General features: G+C 37.4%; 1 protein-coding gene across 3 annotated transcripts in view; it reads right to left on the bottom strand.

The window, feature by feature from the left end:
- Nucleotides 1-19,134, bottom strand: part of LOC129572744 (insulin-like receptor) — a 47,306-nt gene extending 28,172 nt beyond the window's left edge. Inside the window, exons 1-2 of one of the 3 annotated variants that reach the window (XM_055452840.1) lie at nt 18,731-19,134; nt 13,346-13,830 (exon numbers count right to left, since the gene is read on the bottom strand). The gene's annotated coding sequence lies outside the window, so the exon portion shown is untranslated. Of the gene's footprint in view, nt 1-13,345; nt 13,831-16,587; nt 17,568-18,730 lie in introns of those variants that run through there. The other 2 variants (XM_055452829.1, XM_055452818.1) reach the window with 2 other exon arrangements.
- Nucleotides 19,135-19,496: the final 362 nt, after the last annotated feature.

Here is a 19,496-nt window from a genome sequence, read left to right as displayed (position 1 = left end):
GAGAGAGAGAGAGAGAGAGAGAGAGAGAGAGAGAGAGAGAGAGAGAGCGAGAGAGAGAGAGAGAGAGAGAGAAAGAAAAAGAGCCACACCAAACGAACGAGACGACAACGTACATGAAAAATAATACACGCGCAAACATACCAGACACTAGACATTTGCCTGTATGCCTCCGATTGCAAAAACAAAATGAGAGCTGCCAATAAACCAGAGAGTGGTTCAACGAATGAATATTTCTCTAGAAATTCGTCGTGGTCTGCACTGCTGGTAAATTCTAAAACAACTTTGACTGTTGCGTTCTCTATATTATTTATTTTCTCTCTCTCTTTCTCATTCGGCATGAATGTTGTTTTTATTCTCGTGTCGGCATTACTAGTGCGATTCTGATCAATGATCGTCATTATGAAAACCATGCGAAACATGAAATATACCCTTAAATGTACCAACCATTACATTGAATCACGGAGTAATCGTAGACGAATGAGGGAATAATTTCCGGAAATAAGATACGATTATTATTAGCCAGGGAAATTTTCGGTTGAATGCCAAATCACCTTAGTTAGTGTGTAGCATAAAAGATAGGAGAAAATACCTAGGCCATTTGATAAAAGTAAATGGAAGAAAGGGAGAGATAGCGTTGTACGCGTAAAACACACAGCAAGCATATTGCTAAATTGCCAATCACAAACGGTTGCAACATTCCGATTCTATCGGCATCGTTTTGAATGGATTCGATTTTGTGTGTGAGAAGAGAAAAACGCAAATATGGTGGAAAAAAAAACGTGATGAAATAAAAAGTCATAAAAAACATAGCTCAAAAACAACACGGTATAATTAAATGCGACCGGAATGTTTGGAATGTTTTACAAATACAAAAACATCTAAATACATTAATACATTGGACGACAGACGGCATGAAACGTGTGCAAAACAACCAAGAGGAGAGAAAAGCGAAAAATAAGAAGAGGCAGAAACGAGAGAAAAAGAAAAGAATGGCAGATCGCCTCATGTATATATGCTGTGAGATAGATGTGTGCAATGCCCGCATTGTCGGTAGCGAAATACGATGTGTATTGGTATTGCAATTTGTGAATTTTGTGCAAGCGCAACTAGCCCAGAACGACGAAGACGACGACGATGATGGCGACGGTGAACCAAATGAAGCATTATCTCTCTATATATTCAGACGACATTCATCGCTTTTGATGTATTCGTTGTGCGAGTGACTCTTGTGTTGATTTCTTTCTTCTTCTACATTTTGCTCTTTTTTGCTCTCTTACCGTTCAGCATTTCACAAAGTGAAGAGAGTCCATTCGAAATAACAAGCAAAAGTATGTTATTTTTTGTTCGTTAAAAATATTCTGATTTTCTCTCTCTCTCGCTTTGGCTGTTGCTCTTTTTTTCGCCGTTTTATTTATTTTGTTATTCTGTTGTTTTGTGTATCATCGTGAGGCCATCAAAACTACGCGTACAATAATAATGGAATCGTCTGTGGAAAGAATCTCTTTCTCGCGCGACCGAAGCGAACCGAGAACGAGTCGATAATCACATAAAATGTGCATAATATACCTCTTCGATCAATAAACGACTAACAGAGAAGAAAAATCAATGACCTAAGCAGGTTTCGTGCTCTTTTGCTTGTGTTTGCCCCTAGAACATTTTTCGTTGTTGCTGCTGCTGCAGCTTAGAGTGTGGATTTAGTGTCGGGCCCATACACAACCGGCTAAAAATGTTATGCGCGTAATTTCGTATGTTTTGAAGGCATCCACCCGAGATTTTTGCACTATGACAAGATGAAGCGCCTATGAAATGTATGTTGTTTTTGCCGCTGCTGCTGTTGCTGCTGCTGCTGTTGTTGTGGTTGTTCGATTCCTTTTTTTCGCACTCTATTCTCCGATGTGTATTTCTTCTGTTTTTTTCTTGTTTTTCATTCTTTCCCCGTTTTCTTCTTCTTCTGTACGTACGCGTTCTTTCGTTCACAACGAATAAACATCCAAAGCGATGTGGAACGCTAAAAAGAGCACACGATTTGCATATGCATGATCGATGCCATTTTAAATGCCATGATTTCTGTAACATTCCGATGTATATACTATATAAGCACTGAGAAAAAGCTGGAAGGAAATATTCCAACCCTGCGTTGTAAATGTTGTCATTGCAGATAATTTTGTGAATTGTCCAACCATGGTTGGAATATTGATAGCATTTTCGCACTTGTCAAATTCCAACCATGGTTGGACAATTCACAAAATCGTCTGCAATGACAACATTAACAACGCAGGGTTGGAATATTTCCTTCCAGTCTTTTCTCAGTGTGTATTTGTATAAGTTTTCGTAACGATAATAATTTTCTCAACTTTATACGAGATGTTATTTATGATTTGATTCATTACTGGATTTGCACCGTTCGTTCATTGAATGAAGAGCGAAAACAAGAGCATTGCATCACAATAAATTGATATGCAATTGCCCATTAATGACACGGGAACATGATGATGCCTTTTTTATGTGTACATGTGTGTTTGTGTTTGTGTTTGTGTATCTTGTCGTGCGTTTCGCACACGGAATAACAGCAAAGGAAACATGTCGCAATATAACAGGACGCACATTCTACGTTATTTTCTTTTTGATAACACAATATCGACAGTGGATGATTAAATGGTGATTGTGTGAAGGCCATTTACACAAAAAGGCAACAAATAAACTACAGCACCAGAGCAATGTTCAAAACAACATGAAAAACCATCAGAAGGAAGAAAAGAAAAGGAAAAAAAAAACAGCAACAAAGATTCATTCATTCATTCACAAAAATTGATTAAATAGGTTTCGTCTATGTGTGTATTGCGCCAGCCACATTGTACGTGCACAATGTAATAATCTTTCTGTGGTGTGACTCTTTCCGTTCGGTCGTCGAATTTTTTTTTCGCTTCGTTGTTGTGTCTTGTTTTTATTTTCAGTCATACTCATGTGGTGCGAATGTCGACATGTACAAAATATAGCTTGCACTCATCGCATTTTGTCGCGGTTCAGCTGTGCTTATTGCACATATTTTTTTCGTCCTGTGTTCTGAAGACGACGTGTATTTACACACACACACACACACACACACACACACACACACAAAACACAACAACAACAGCAGCAGCAGCGGCAGCAGCGGCGGCGACAACATTGCACACGAAATGCCGATCAAAAACGTTTGAATCGAATCCGACAGTCGCCTTTATATGCATAATACACGAAAATATATATTTGATAAATCGATTTACAAGATGAGCGCGCGCTGACTTCACTGGGATTAATACTAGTTTGGACTATATTTTGGTCTCGATTTGGTCGTTGTTGTTTTTTTCGTTTTTGTTTCTATTTCGCTCTTTCTCTTTTTCGTGGTCCGCTCGCCTTCTCTCACATTTTAAATGTATTATACATCATTCGGAGCGGCCACACTGAATAGACGATGCTGTTTTGTCTGCATCGCTATTTTTTGTTGTTTTTGTTTTTATTTCTTGTTGATCGAAAACAACGAAACCGTGAGAAAGCCATTCGAATAACACTGAAAATATATATTCATTGATATATTAGAAGCCTTGATGTCTCAAAATCAATGGTGAATTAATATTTTTTCAGTGCCTATGACATTGGCTTATGTTTTACATTTCGGTAAATATTCGAGTTTCAAGCTGTGATGCAAATCAAAATAAATCCGTTGAAATACAGATTTGACGTCGTTAGTCGGTTTCTATGTGTTTTGTTTTCATTTTTTTCCTTTCATTTTGGTGTCATCGATGTTCCATAATATATTTGCTATTTTTGTCGACGCCGCGGCTAGCAGTTTTGCCGCTTTACTGATTTCTCGTATCAAAATAGACAAAAATGCTTTTCGTTTTTGTGAGCCTGTATGTGTATGTGTGTTTCACCACAAAATAATATCTCGAAATAGAAATAGAAATGACAGTATAGTTAGTTCACTTTGTGCGCCATTCAATTTGCATTTTAATCCGAATCATGTTTCCTGATTATATTCCCAAATGGAAATTGACGAATATCAGAGTGTGCGAGCGCTGTGAAACGATGAAAATGGGCCAATTGGAAAGTTTGCGTGCTTTCTGTTATAGTGGCATCTCAAAAGAAACAACAACAATAAATAACTGTCAAATCATAAAATTTCCAGATGAAGCCGGTTTCAAATGGTTTCATCATAAAAATCCACATTTTCGAATAAATATTGTGCATTAAAAAAATCGAATTTCGGTTGACACACCACGAAAGAGCACAAATGAAAATGAAAATTCGGTGTAAAGAGTTGCTTCTAACGGAACACGTCATTGAGCTCATACTCACTTGGTACAATCGCCCACCGTATTCAATGTGTTTGTGTGTGCGAGTGTACCAAAAACATGCCGTCAATCAGTCTTCGACATGCAAAGGTTCTATATACTATTTATACATAAAGTACGATTCAGTTCTTTGAGTAGTAAATGCAAACTACCCCACATTTTGCATGACGCATTCCAGACTCTCGTAGCTCTTGTTGCTCTTTTTTTTATTTTTCATCTTTGGTGTGTTGCTTGCTCGTGCGCGTCCTATGTTGGCAATGGTTTTCTGCAGTTATCTCTCCACGTGTGCACTGCACACCATATATACCTTTTCAACTGAATCGACGTGAAACATGGAGCTGCTACGCTCACGTTTACGTTTATAGTAAAGTTATCGTAAAAAAAATAACATAACATAAAAAAGAGTAACGATTTTATCCATGATGACGATTGCATCCAAAACACACAACACGACGACAACGTTGACGACGGTCAAAACGTAATGCCGTGTTGGAAATAGTAACACCGAGTGCGCATCGAATTTTGAGTTTATGCCTGTCTCACTATCCCTGTCTGTCTTTCTCTTCACCGCCACACATACAGCCACACATTATAAATATGAAAACAACACATTTGATGAAGAATGCGCATTTGTATCATGGTCCACGCTTATTATATCTCCTTTTTCAGTCATTTGCACGGCGATTTCATTTCGCCTGCGAATCGTGTTCAATCGACAAAATATGTTCATTCTTGTTTTGAACTCAAGCTGCTCCTTTATGTGTGTATAACAATCATTTGATTGGTGGAAGATTCGTCTTCCATGGTCAATGAATCCACGCCACTTTGCTGGCGTGTGTTTGTGTGTCTCCGTGCCGTGAATGCATACAAATTTTTCGTGAATTTGCGCTTAATACCGACTGCGTCCAATGGATGAATATCAAATTTGGATAGAAGTTGTGTGAATGACGAATAAACACACATGTGGCTTGGCAAGGTTCAGTGCCTTTTCAGTTGGCAGGCATTTTTTGATGCGATATTCTTCACATTTCGTATGCTTTGTGTGCACGCTGACGCATTCCGGTGAACCAATATGTAGAGGTGGATAGAGAAAGAGAGAGAGAGAGAGAGAGAAAGAGAGAACGATTGTGAATTTTTTATAAAATCGCTATAAAATGACAATGATTCTTCTTCCCATCGTCGCCTTTGGCGATGGTCATCGAAGAATAAAAAAACGGACCGGCTACCTGGGCGCATTACCGCCATCTAGACATCCAGAGTATATCCTACGACGAATCGTCATCATCGTTGTCGCCATTTCATTCGCGCACCCACAGACAAACCGCATACCAATGTGTCGTTTGTAATGATTGGCAATAAAATGTACGGACGGTGGCCAGTTGAATGCGATCATGCAGCCAAAACCGAAAGGTAAACGTGATTCCTGAGCATCTTCCAAGAAAAACAAACCATTTTTTATGGACCAGCAACTATTCATTATAAGCACATTTTACGACCGGACAACGGTAATAATTTTTATTGCGTTTCATTTCGTTGAGTCGTAAAAACTAAACTTTCTTGTGAATACACGGAATATTATATGGATATGCGAGAGAAAGAGAGGGGAGGAGGCGCAGGCAACACACAAAAATTACTAACAACTTTATTATGAACAAAAACAACAACAACAACAACAACAGCCGATGAAAAAAAGAGTCCTCCAAATGGATGTACGTATACATCCATTGAAATTATACATGCGACATGCTAATTCTAATCTGTTATGGAGTTTGCCTCCTGCACAACAGCACATATTGCTTTTTATTTGATTATCACAATGGTTTTTGCGCTCACTGCATAAAATAATTAAGCTTCCTCAGAGCATAACGGGAGTCATGCAGAGTTGGAATTGTTTTTTATACATGTAATACGTCGTAATATTTTGTTGTGTTCGATCTATGAACTGTGTGTACACTGTACATAATAAAAAAAAACAACAACAGCAACGACAACTTAACCTCGTGAAAAGAACCTAGCGAAGAAGGAGCGAGACCGGCAACAGAAGGAAAGTGAATATACGGTATCTTATGGTGTCATCCTTGAATGCATTCTATAAACTAATAAAATAGCTGTTCACAATAATAGCAATGAAAAAAAAGATACTAAAAAGAGACAAATGAAATACTGGGCGTAAGTATTTTCTTCTAATTGTCAACTAAATGGATGAGAAAAGATCTCAGGTACAAGCTTTTATGTGCTTTTTACGACTCCTATGTGCGTGTGTTTTGTTTTTAAATTCTATTCACTCTTTGACCATTTCGGCGAAGTATAATTTTAATGAGCAATGCTGATAAAATTCGAATTCTATTATTCGACATTTTATAGCACTCGATAGTCAATAGTTTAGTGAAAATTTTATCACACAACAAAAACGCTGTGTAATGCTGAGTTAAAAGTGTATGCCATACGCGTTTTCGATAGGATTGTCGTCATATTTTTTTCCGCCTCAAAAAACTTCTTCACTCTCCTCATGCCCAGTTTCTTCTCTTAATACAAAATTTCGAGTAATACAATTTTTATTTTGTTTTTTTCTCTTCATTTTATACGTAATTATTACTTCCTGTATTTATATGTATATTGCTTGGACACGCACGAAATTGGAAAAACGTTAAACCAAACCACGATTACGCATTAAATTATATGTTTTATGAATGATCATTATTAAATATACGTTTTTGCTTGAATTTGACTGTGTGTTCAATAAATAATAAGTGTTCCGCTCACGCTCACGCTCTCTCTCACTGTATTGCTGTGTGTATTTTTTTCTTCGTTTATTTTGCATTCGCTGCCATTTGCTGTTTGATGGCTGTGTCTAAGTTGAAGTGTACACAGTGTGTGTGTACTGTACAGTGAATAGTTCTGCATCCATATGAGCGTGAAACTCGCTGCAGAAACATCAAATATGCAATATTCCATTAGCCATTTATTGAGGCTGCGATGCATAAATTAATTTTTTCTTCTACATATGAGTAGTTTAGAGGGAAAATGTTATACAGAAAAGTTGAGCGAAAAAATGTCGATGATGAATGAGCGGAAAAGGGATAGCTATATAGTAAACTGTATAGTAAACTATATTGAACTATATAGCTATCTCTTTTCATTTGACATTTTTCCTCTCAACTTTTCTGTATAACATTTTCGCTCCAAACTACTCATATTCAAGCTGATATATTCAAGTGAGCTATTTCCAACAGCTACTTTTTGACTGCAGTAAAATGACGACGACGATGCCACTGATATATTCGAACACACATATTTTATATATAAATATATATATGCACACACACATATATATATATAGATAGATAAATAGTGTTCACGAGTGAATTCTCACGTAAATGATCTCAAAACCGTTTCTAAATTGATTTTAATTTGCGGCTGCTCGCATTTGCCGTTCGCATTTTAGAATCTTTTTTCCATTTTATGTGCTCATTTCTTGCGTTCATTCGAATATCGAGAAAAATAAAAGAAAACACACACACACACACACAAACACAATACAAAACTGAAACGATGAAAAAGAAAAGAACGGTTTATCGTATGCACATTTCAGTAAAAATCGTATATTTTTGTTTGCTGTTGACTTTCATCCGGCTAGAGGCTAAGAAATATGACTAGAAAATGTGCATATGCCGCTCGCTGTACGAATTCGTGAATGAATTACCCATTTTTACGGTCATTTGATTTGTCGGCATCTGAGATTGTCAGGAAAAAGGGAAAAAGTGATAAAATACTGCGTCTTAAGCTCAAGCCAAATCGCGCAATGCCATAAAGCCGTACTTTTTTGGGAGAAAGAGAATAGGAGCGAGTGCGCGCACGGGCAGCAGACAGAGAGAACAAGAGGGTATGAGAGAGAGAGAGAGAGAGAGGGGGGGGGAAAGAGAGCGACAGAATAAGATGGGAGGGCTAAAAGGCATGAAATGCATCGTGCACGTTTTATTGACTTTTCGTCCATTCACTGGCTCTAGATTATTTTTCGCTCGTAATTTAGTGCTATCTGCTGTGTGTAGAGTGTCGCTACTCAAAAATAGATTAACATTCAGAACCAAAACAAAGCTCGGCGACTATAACAACAGCAGCAAAAGCAACAAAAGCCGCCGCCGTAAAATAACAATAAAGAAAAAGCGTATGCTGAACGCAAATTTGCAGAAAATTAAATGTTCCGCTTGATGGTACAGTGAATCGTGCTGGCTACAATTGCATGACAAATTTGAAATCATGCTCAAGATTCTCCTAGATATACAACTGGTCTGACTTTGATAGATGAATGGATAAGCTGAAACGCAGTTTCACCTGTACGACACCGAATGCAACGCTATGCAGGAAGCTTAAATGAAGAATGAAAACAGTCGAATTAAGTAAAGCGATTTTTCTTTTGTTTATCGCCGCTTTGTTCTTTTTTTTCCACTCTCGTCATTTAATTTCTTTGCGCAATTTAGTTAGCACACTCATTCAATCCATCATACAATGTTGCATTTGATGAAATCTGGATTCAATGACTTGAAAAAAAAAAGAAGAAATGAATGCGTAATTATAATGATAGATTTAATTTTTTTCTGTTTTAATAATATACCGAAAAATTATATCATTATAGCGAATGCAACATTGTAGTTTGTTGTTCTTGGTAGCAAAAACGGAAGAGTGAAGTGAACATAAAATTGGTTGATGCTTGCATGATCGTATTAATTTGAGGCCGCATTTATTTGCTCTTTTTTGTACGTGTTTATGTTTACTCTCTGAAAAATTACTATATTCTTCAATTTTTTGCAATGCCGTCGATTGGTTTTTATTCTATTTTTTCTTCTTACACTGTTACACTTTTTTCTCTCTTCTTTTTTATCTTCATTAAAATAAACTGCGCAAAATAATAGGCGAACGAACATGAGAATGCAAGTGGCATGGCACAAGAAACACAAAAAATAGGCACAAATATAAAATGACTGAAGAAATGCGAGCGCATCTTTGATATATGTCTACATTTGATCGTAATGGATATTGTGTGTTCGGTTCAATTCAGTTCTGTTGATGTTCAGCTTACTTTGGATCCGCTCCACGCTATGCACTTCGAATCGCATACGCACACATACATAATATATTTTGTTCATTCCACAACCAGCGTATATCGGCAGTGGATTGAGCGAGGCACAACAATCGCCACAATGAATGCAATAATAAAAAAGGCAGCAGCAGCAGCAGCACGAAACGAAAGACATAAAAAAGAATATGCAGACGGCGGCGCCACATTTTAACTCAAAGCATATGGATTCGTGTATATATTTTTTTGTAGTAGAGATATGCCGTACAAGTTTTCATAATCATCACAAATGCGCCGAGATTGGCGAACGAGAGAGCGAAAGAGAGCTCGAACAAAAATGAATAAAGCGTCGGGAATGGGAACGTCGGTGTGTATGTGTGTTTGCGATCTGCGTTGTCTGTATGAATGCTCATTCTCTTTCATCGTCGTCATATGCACATGTGGAAACTGTTTGTGAATCGAATTGACTTGAGAGTCACAGTATATCATGGATAGAGGCGACAGGGAGGAAATGCGCATGGCTGCTGAAGAAACAACAACGTTACGATACGATATATTTCTCGCTCTCCTCGTTTGGTTGTTTAGCACACATTTCAATTCATTTTGCGACACATACAGCAACAAAACAGGCAGACAGCAGTGAGCAAAGCAAACCAAAGCAGAAGCACATGAACTATAAAATGAATTTGTAAAGAAGAAGAACACTCAACCACGATCAAAATACGCAGTATAGTTTTTTTCTTTCTTCTGCGTGACACGCGGAGCCTGCAAGTGTGTGTGTGTCAATGGCCAATAAATGACGTTGATATGTATGTGCGCGCGTATTTTCACTTATTTTATGTGTGCCGAGTTGCTGCTGCTGCTGTTGCTGCGGATTTTGTTGTTTTTATCGTTGTTATTATTGTTGTTGCTGGTTTGTTTCTTCCTTCGTATCGTGTATTCCACATTTAGCAAATGCCTACTACCACTGTATCAGTTTGTATTGGTGGACGGGGTGTGTGTGTTTGTGTATCAGTTCATTGTACAATTTACATGGTAATGGTTGATTTTCCAATATTGAGCCAGAAAAAAAACATTCGGACTATGCTACATATGAGTAGTTTGGAGCGAAAATGTCATACAGAAATGTTGCGCGGAAAAATGTCACAAATAGAGAAATTATCAAATAGACAAGCTATTTTTTGTCAAATAGGGAATATTTGGTATTAGCTGTTCTTCTTGATAACAAATAGCTTCTCCAATTGATAAATTCTCTATATGTGACATTTTTCCGCGCAACATTTCTGTATGACATTTTCGCTCAAAACTACTCATATATTCGTCGCTTGCATGTGGAAAAAAAAATGCAAAGCTGAAGGCTGAGACGTGTAAAAGCGAATTGCGAATACTTTTCTTGTTATTAAAATATTTCTGATTTTTTTCTATCCCTCAAACCGTTCATATGTACATATATACACACACGAGTCACTTGATACTGGCGGTTGTACGGCAACAAAACAACAACGTCCAAACTGAGCAATTGATCTGCTGTGATGACTATATGACACGCTGCAATGGCGTGTGATATTTTCTATCGGTCGGCTTTGTTTATTCCGTTCATATTTTCGACGTATTTTCGTCCTTATTCGTTGGCCCATATCAACGCAACCTTGCAAACATTACATCTATATCAGCCATCCGACCGACCGACCGACCGTGCGACCGACCGATTCAAACAAACGAACGAGTATGGAATACATCAATAAATGTTTACATACACACATGATTCCCAAACCCCCTCATCGTTAAAATAATTAAAGAGAAAAAACAAACATAAATTCCAACTTGGGTGTCACATTTGACATTTCGGTGCATTTAACTTTCATTTTTCCATCTCGCTCTCATGCCGAACACTCATTTGTGCTCAATTAGTATGTAATAATAATAATCATCATCATCACCATCATCGCCGGCACTGTCGTCAAATGTAATAATCTAGAGAGCTAATTTTACACGAAAATATGTGAATGCACAATGCACATTCATGATGTTGCAAATGTACTAATAAATTTATGAATGGCGCACCGCGTTATATGTATGTGCCTGTATTTAAAACTACGTCGCACAGATTTTCTACTGGTCGGCCAATATTGTGTATGTGTGTTTTTTTTTTCCTTTCCAATTGATTAACACTAATGTAATTAAAGTTCGTGTCATTTTCAATTGTGGCTGATTTTCGATAGCTAAATTCAAGCTATGCAACACACATATATTTTCAATAGATTTCAATTGATTCAACAACTCAGTAGGAATAGTTTTTGCAAAAATTCTAGCTCACGACTCTCTTTCCATCTCGGTGTGTATGTGAGTGCGTTTGCAACGGTGCTGCCAGTGTGTACTGTTGCATTGTTGCGATATTCCGCCCATTTGAACGTGTGCGACTTTTGAATTGCAACTTTAAACTTTGTCGAATCATCATGCATTTTTATCTGCGCAATTCACAATGCCACTTTCATCAACGCTATGCAAGTGAGAGAGAAAGACAACAACAGCAGCAGCGGCGGCTGCGGTGGTGAAAAAGGAGCAACAACAGTAACAGCAAAAAACATCAGGCAGCAAATGTTCACTTCGGTACTGCTCACTTGGCGAAACTTCTGACACCCGAAAAAAAACAACACACAGACATACACTCTAGTTGAATAATCGAAATTGATGTACAACGTAATATAACGACGACAACGACCATAATAGTAATAACAACATAAAGAGAGAAAAAAGCATATAAATAAAAGAACAAAATAAAATTGAAGAACTTCAACTGAAATGCAATCGTCTGAACTATTTATAAAGATACACATATATATGGCACGAATGCAACGCGTGTTTTGCGCGCATTTAATATGTGTACAGCCATACAGTACATTACGATGACTGTGCTATTGTTCTAGTTGTGTTTTGTTATTTTCGTATTTCTCTGTTGTTGTTATTTTTTATTATTTTCTTGTTTTCAAACTGCATTCTTTACGACTTTGTTTTGATCGTTTGTTCTTGTCCCGTCCCAAGTAGCAATCGACTTAGAATGAGTGTATGTGTGTGTGTGTGTGTTTGTGTGCGCGGTAAACTAGCCATTGCCACAATTTAAATCAATCACAATTGATTTGAATTGCACTCACTCGGGGCTCTGAAGTGTTAATCAATATAGTGGATTGCTATACGCATGGGAAAAATTGATTATCTGGTCATAAAACTCGAAGCGAAACGAACCATACCGAACCGGACCCAACACAGGAACGAAATATGGAGAGAGAAAGAAAATGGTAAAGTGTGATCATACTATCATGTAGTAGGGAAACAGTTGAAAGAGGGCTAATTTTCTTGTAGACAACATCAAATGTGATTTCAATACTTGTTTTTGAGTTGTTTCCCATTAATATTATGGTGTTTTTTTTTTCTTTCTGATGTATGTTCAGATGATGTCCGCCTCTATTTCAAATCGATGCGTTTGTTATTTTCGTTCTGCCTGCTACATTTGTATGGGGTTCAGTTAGAACAACGGACATATTCGTCCAAACAGTACCAGAAAATTTATTCATTTTTTTCTCTACTTGTGTGTGTATGTCAGCTATTGAAGCTGTTGTGATTTCAAGGTGCGTTTTTCATTACATTTGGCAAAGATGCCGAAACAACTACATTACCGGAATGACCCTTATGCCCGCATTTCTCTGCTCGCCGCGCTGAGTGTGTATGAATATATATTTTCTCGGTCTTGCTATTGGCATTGCAACCGTCAAAAAACGTATTTGTTTTCGAATTCCAGCGATTGAATATGACTGCAATTTTATTAGCTGTTCGTGCTTGAGCTATGCGTCTTTTTGTTGTTACCACTCGAGCAATATGTTTATTTGCATATACAGTTGAACGAATAAAGTAAAAAAAATTATATTTTGTTTTTATTTACCTATCGATCAGCTATCGAGTTGTGACGAACTAATTTTTACGACGTATAATAATTTTGTTTCTTTTTGTTGTTGTTTTTGTCATCAATTAGTTTTCAAACGTAAATTTTTCAATTGTTTTTTTTTTCTTCGATACGAATAATCCTTCAATTTGAATATCGCAATCGTTTTGCTTTCGTGTAATATTGTACTGGATTCGTATCTGGATCATCAATGTTCACTTCACACAACATAATTTTCACACACAGTTTAACATTGAAACAAGTAAATTTATTGATATTTCAAAGTCTCAGATGATTTTGGCAAACGAGTGAAACACCATCATCTCGAATTTAATCTTTTCTCTTCTTCTTCTTTTTATTACTTTTGTGATAATTCTATGGTCACTAAAACACTTGCACGTCGTTGTTTATGTTGCTGTTGAATTTCTTACATTTCTTCTTCTTCTTCTTCTTCTTCGGAGTTTCTTTGTCACTTTTCCGGGGATCTGTTGAAAAAAAAACAAAGAAAAAACGCGCGTTAGCAAACAGAAATATGTATACAAATGTGTGGTTTTATTTATTGACTCAAGCCAAAAGTGAGTGCCAATTCAACAATAAACATCGGAAGCAGAACGTGTGAAAGAAGTCTGGCGCCAAAATTTGCTGCTCAAGAAATCCATCATTAGCCGTTTATGTAGTGAAAATGAAATTTTGATTCTTTACAATGATTCAACATGCATACATATACCCAGATGAGGGGGAAAAACATGACAACAAAAAAGTACGTGACTGAACTCGAGTGAGTTGGCCACGTTTCGAATAAAATGTCCTTTTACGTCAGTGGATTTGCGATGCACTTTATGTTTCACTTTGTCTCAATTTCTATTTTGATTGTTTCCTAGCCATATGGCTTCACGCTGAAACGATATACACACATACACTCGATATAAATGATTTTGCGTTGACGTCATATTGAGAGAAATGCAATGGATATTTTTTTCTTGTTCCGTTCAGTATGGCACGATGTATACAATGTACATAGCGTGTGAAAGTGCAAGAAAAAAATAATACAATGTTGAGTTTTGCTCAGTTTTTTTTTCTCTCTCGCACTCTCTCGCCTTCATCAATTAATAAAATTGACTCGACACAACATGAAATTGTAGATTTTTGATTAGCTGATCTTATTTAATGGCCAATCCCAAATGGTGAAACCCAAAATTTTATTTTCTTTTATCTGACTGTCGATCGATATGTATCCAAAACTAACTAAGAATTCAATTCGCATTTTAATATTGACCGTGGCTTTAAATTGCGTCGTACGCATATTGTTGGTATGGAATTCGAATGTTTTTGTTCGACTTCAAAATAAAAAATAAAAACTAGGCATGAAAATAAAATCTACATGAAAATGCTGAAATTCCATTGAACAGTTGCAGCGTTTTATTTATGTGTTTGATTATGTGTGTGACTCAAGTATATGCCCCTGACGATAACGATAATGAAAAAAAAAAATATGGCGTAGATTCGGGTGGACGGTAGAAGCACAGGTTTGACATTTCCAAAGATCGAAGCAAGAGACCCACAGAGAGGGAGAGAGAGAGAGAGAGAGCAAGACTGTTCGATCTAGACAGAGCAGCCACAATTCAAATCGATGGGATTTTGGTCGAGAGACACAATTGAGAACAACAATATGAACTAGGTTAAGTTGTTGTATTGTATCAAGAATTATACAAGCGCGTCACACGCGTACTTCAATTTACGGAAATCACACGCACAAATTCTAAATAATAAATCTGTTTTGATACGCACTCCAGTGAAGGCCACCTATCAAATCACACATTCACACAACAACAACAACAACAACAAATAAACGAACATAACGAACAAAAAAAATCCACATGGAAAATGGGCAAAAAGCAGGCTTATACTACTCGGCTTATCCAATTCGTCCACTGAAATCAGTTAACGTTATCATCGACCGTGGAGAGAACGTCAAATGTACACAATTACAAAAATAAACAAACCGTCACGTTCGTGGCTAACTCTTAATTATGGGGAGAACGATCAGTTTTCATATTTGAATGGATATAAACAATTAAGATCCCGAAAAAAAAACAATTGTTGCTTCGATATTCTACGAAAGGAAACAGACAAAAAAAAACGAACAGGGTTTTGTAAACACAGTCACAAAATTGGTCAAGCAAAAAGCGGCTAAAGCTTCCTTCGATACTGTAGTTTTTATTTTGTGTGTGTCATTTCGGATGGGATTCATCATGAAAACAATTAGAAATGATCTGTGCCGCGTATCACATGTGGGAGCCGACCGCAAATAAAAACGTAGCGACGGCGATGATGACAACAACAACAGTAACAACAGCACAAGGTAGACGATATAAACATCAAGGATGCCACAAAATTCATACGTACACACCGCACAAATTCTACATTTTTTACAATAATACATCTATTTTATTCGGCACACTGTCAAACGTCGCACATATGCGCTTACACAATCAAACACACCATCGACAACGACGACGACAACTACGTCTACGACGAAAACAACAACAGCAATATTTTCGCGAGAGAGGATGACAAGAAATAAAAACTCATAAGACAACGAGAAAAATAAAACAGCGCGAGCTTGGTTGTCTTGAGCCTGTTCACTTTCCCAACACTTGAAATTACGGCAAAAATTCAGTGCCGAAATGCCAACAAAAGGCTAATCGAAAAACTGTCGTGTTGTTGTGTCATTCGTTCGATGTTGTTTGTTTCTGTGTGTCAACCCATTCACTCATTTCATGATGATCTGGATTATTTTAGTACTTTTTTTCCGCATTTGTCAAAATATATTTCTAACACATTTGTATACATATTCGTTGAACAGAGGGGAAAAAATCACACAACATAGACATTGTTGATGGAGAACACGAAAATCGGACATGATAAAGTCAAATGGAACTATCAAAATCGAAAAAGACAAATAACATCGTTGAATTAGGTAGACGAGAAAATAGACAGAACACCTCAGAAAAATGTAGAAAAATCGAAACGGAAAAAATTTGTCGCAGCGCCGTTTACACGCGTTTTTCAATGGATTTCAGTACATATCGGACGATGTTTTGGGTGTCGTCTATTTTTTTAAGTATTTTTTTTTTCTTCTCTGTCGAATAAAGCACATTGTTTTTCCCTTGCGTAGTTTTATACGGTCGTGTTATTTTTTTTTTCTTTTATAATATACGGAATTTTACACATTTCGTTACTTTTTTTCGCTGGAATGACGATGGTTTTTTATTATTTCGAATTGGTATTTTGCAATGATGAAAGTCCAAAACAAGTTCGATCCGTTAAGTCCGGAACGTAGTATTTCGAATTGATTTCTATTTGTCGTCGTTCTGTTTTTTTTTTCCTTTCTGTAGGCAGAGACAAAGTAATCACTTAATCGCACATTACACTACAAACCGTGTGTGTACGGTACACTCAAATCTATATAACTGTCGCGTACATCGAACGCCTTGCGTGAAAGAAGTCTCGATTGTGTGTATCACAGAGCGAGCACACGACGGGAACACACAAATAATAACAGTAATAACAACAACCATAATAATAATAACAGTAATAACAATGATAATAGCAGCAGCAGCAACAACAACAACAGGCCGTACTGATATATTCAGAAGAAGAAAGCGGCACAACATTGACACAACAAACGAAGGACCGACCGACCAAACGAAAGAAACAAAAATGCTTGAACTTCGTATTTTATTTTTGAAACAGGGTGTTTCGTGGAGAAATGCGATCGGTTGACAACGATACCGAACCGATATGTTGGTGCTGTGCAGCATGAGTTTTTTGTTGAACCGCCCTGCTTCGAACACACTTTTACTCGCTTCTCGCGTTCCGTACATAGATAGACGTGCGCGCGTTTCACCCATACACATGCGTCTACATTCTTAAGGCGCGCACGAAATGCTGTGCTGTTCTACAGGGCGTTCTTGTTCGCCCAAGACACACGATTGCATGCAATTGGGTGTTGAGTCAACGTCTGAAGCGCACCCTATACATTTGTTTGTTGTTTTCGTTGTCTCTCCACTGCTGCCGCTGTCGCCGTTACCGTCATCGTGTAGTTGTAGCCGTCGTCTACATGGAAGCGTATGCACGCGCGCAAAATAGAACACACCGGAGAGCGATAAAGGCGCGCAAACACACAAAGTTCAATACACTGAAAGGCCAACTAAACAGCCAATACTCGTATGCGCCTTCCTCGAAACTGAATGGAAACGAAACACGGCGAAGACAACGACAAAAAAACCCGAACCAACTATTTTATATGCTGCTCTGTGAAGAGAGCGACGAATACATCGGAATCGTGTAATACAAATTATCGCGTGAACTTCATACTCGTGCACATGCACACATGCAACACACGCACACCATAAATCGAACGATTGGGTGAACTGCATGCTTCTAAGAACATATCAATATATACGTGGTGTGTAGTGTTGCTGCTGCTGCTGCTGCTGCTGATTGAAACGACAGACATGAATGCGTGCATGCATGTATTAAACACAAACAATCGCACATATCTACGAGCCGATGTGACAGACAGGCTTATGTATATATACATTCGACGGACGAAGGAAAAATAGAATACAAAACAACAAAAATAACTAATTGCCGTCAATGTGTTTGTACGGAAAGAGGTCTTCTTCTTTTGCTTTGCTTTGCTTTTTTGGGTTTCTTTTTCTTTCATCGCCATCATCACATCGTTTTCGTTGAGTCTCTCTCTCTCTCTCTCTCTCTCTCTCTCTCTCTCTCTCTCTCTCTCTCTGTGTGTGTGTGTGTGTGTGTGTGTGCTGTGTGTCGTTGTGTCGTCGGTAAGTTCTTTTACACTCCATAACAATCTGCTTCTTCTTTTTCTCTCTTTTTTTTTCATTTTAACTACATCGAAATTCTTTTCTGCCGAGTCTCTCTCTTTCCCACGCTCATTTTTGATTCGCTATTTTATTTTAACATTACTGGATGTGTGTCTGTGTTTTATATGTTTTGTAAACTCATTTTGCCGCGGTTCAAAAAATGAAAACAACAACAAAACGAAAATGATAATAGAAAAGAAGGTACGAACGAAGTCACACATTGGAAGTTTGTACAAACAACATAATTTCGTTCCAAATTTATTTCACACATCCTCTGATATATTTCCAAAGGGAGCATTAGCGAAGAATGTATGTTGGCTTCGACACACGACCAATTTTCACTGAATTTTGTGTTTCTTTTTCTTTGGATGGCTCACACACTTTTGCTTTACCATTTTTTTTTATTGGCCTTTACGAAATTTTCACTCTTAAAATTTCATTGTACATCAAAACATGTTTCGGAATCGGGAATGAAAATGATAACGTTTACCATAAACAATCTGCTTTTCACTCGAAAGACGGCTCTTTTTTTTCTTCGTTCAATTCGTCAGCTATTAATTTTTTTTCTTGTCAATGATTACGTGCCAAATACAATCACTGATACTGTACTGAACTGTATATATATATTCTGTTCCAAATCAAAATGACAAATACAAAAGAAGCAAAAACAAAACTTTCAACACAAACATTCTATGAGGAGCGGTTTTTCAATTTTTCACCAATTCTTTCATATTCGTCGAAGAATACAATATTTTTTTCTGAATATAAAGAGATAATTTTCTTGAATTTATTTCTTCTTTTTCTTCGAAATCGTGTGTTCGCAAACTAAACGCGTCTATTTATTCATGCTTACGAAATGCGACTAATTCGATGATGGCTTTCAGCCGATTCCCCTTAATTCTTTTGTAATGCGTATCACGCTGGCTCAGTTTTTTCGCTTAACGTTTCGCCGTCGTCACTGAGATCGCATGTTGCTTTCTTTGGCTGTCCCCGCGCGTTTGCTCCCTATACATGTGTATATACAAAAATATATATTTTCGTATCGTACATTGAACGTGTACGCGCGCTCCTTCAGTGCAGTCAATGGAAGTGAAAACGCGCGCGCTCTCAGAGAGAGTGAGTGAGTGAGTTTGGCTCAAAAGATACACAGAGCCGAAATAAACAAAATCGAGCCGATAGATAGAGAATCGAAAGGGATAGAGACCGCGCGTGTGTGTGTGTGTGTGTGTGTGTGTGTGTGTGTGTGTGTGTGTGTG

This window comes from Sitodiplosis mosellana, unplaced genomic scaffold (genome assembly GCF_009176505.1).
Source record: "Sitodiplosis mosellana isolate CC-2019 unplaced genomic scaffold, AAFC_SMos_1.0 Smas_scaffold_1, whole genome shotgun sequence".
Classification (NCBI taxonomy): Eukaryota; Metazoa; Arthropoda; class Insecta; order Diptera; family Cecidomyiidae; genus Sitodiplosis; species Sitodiplosis mosellana.
This window is presented reverse-complemented; position numbering and strand designations above follow the sequence as displayed.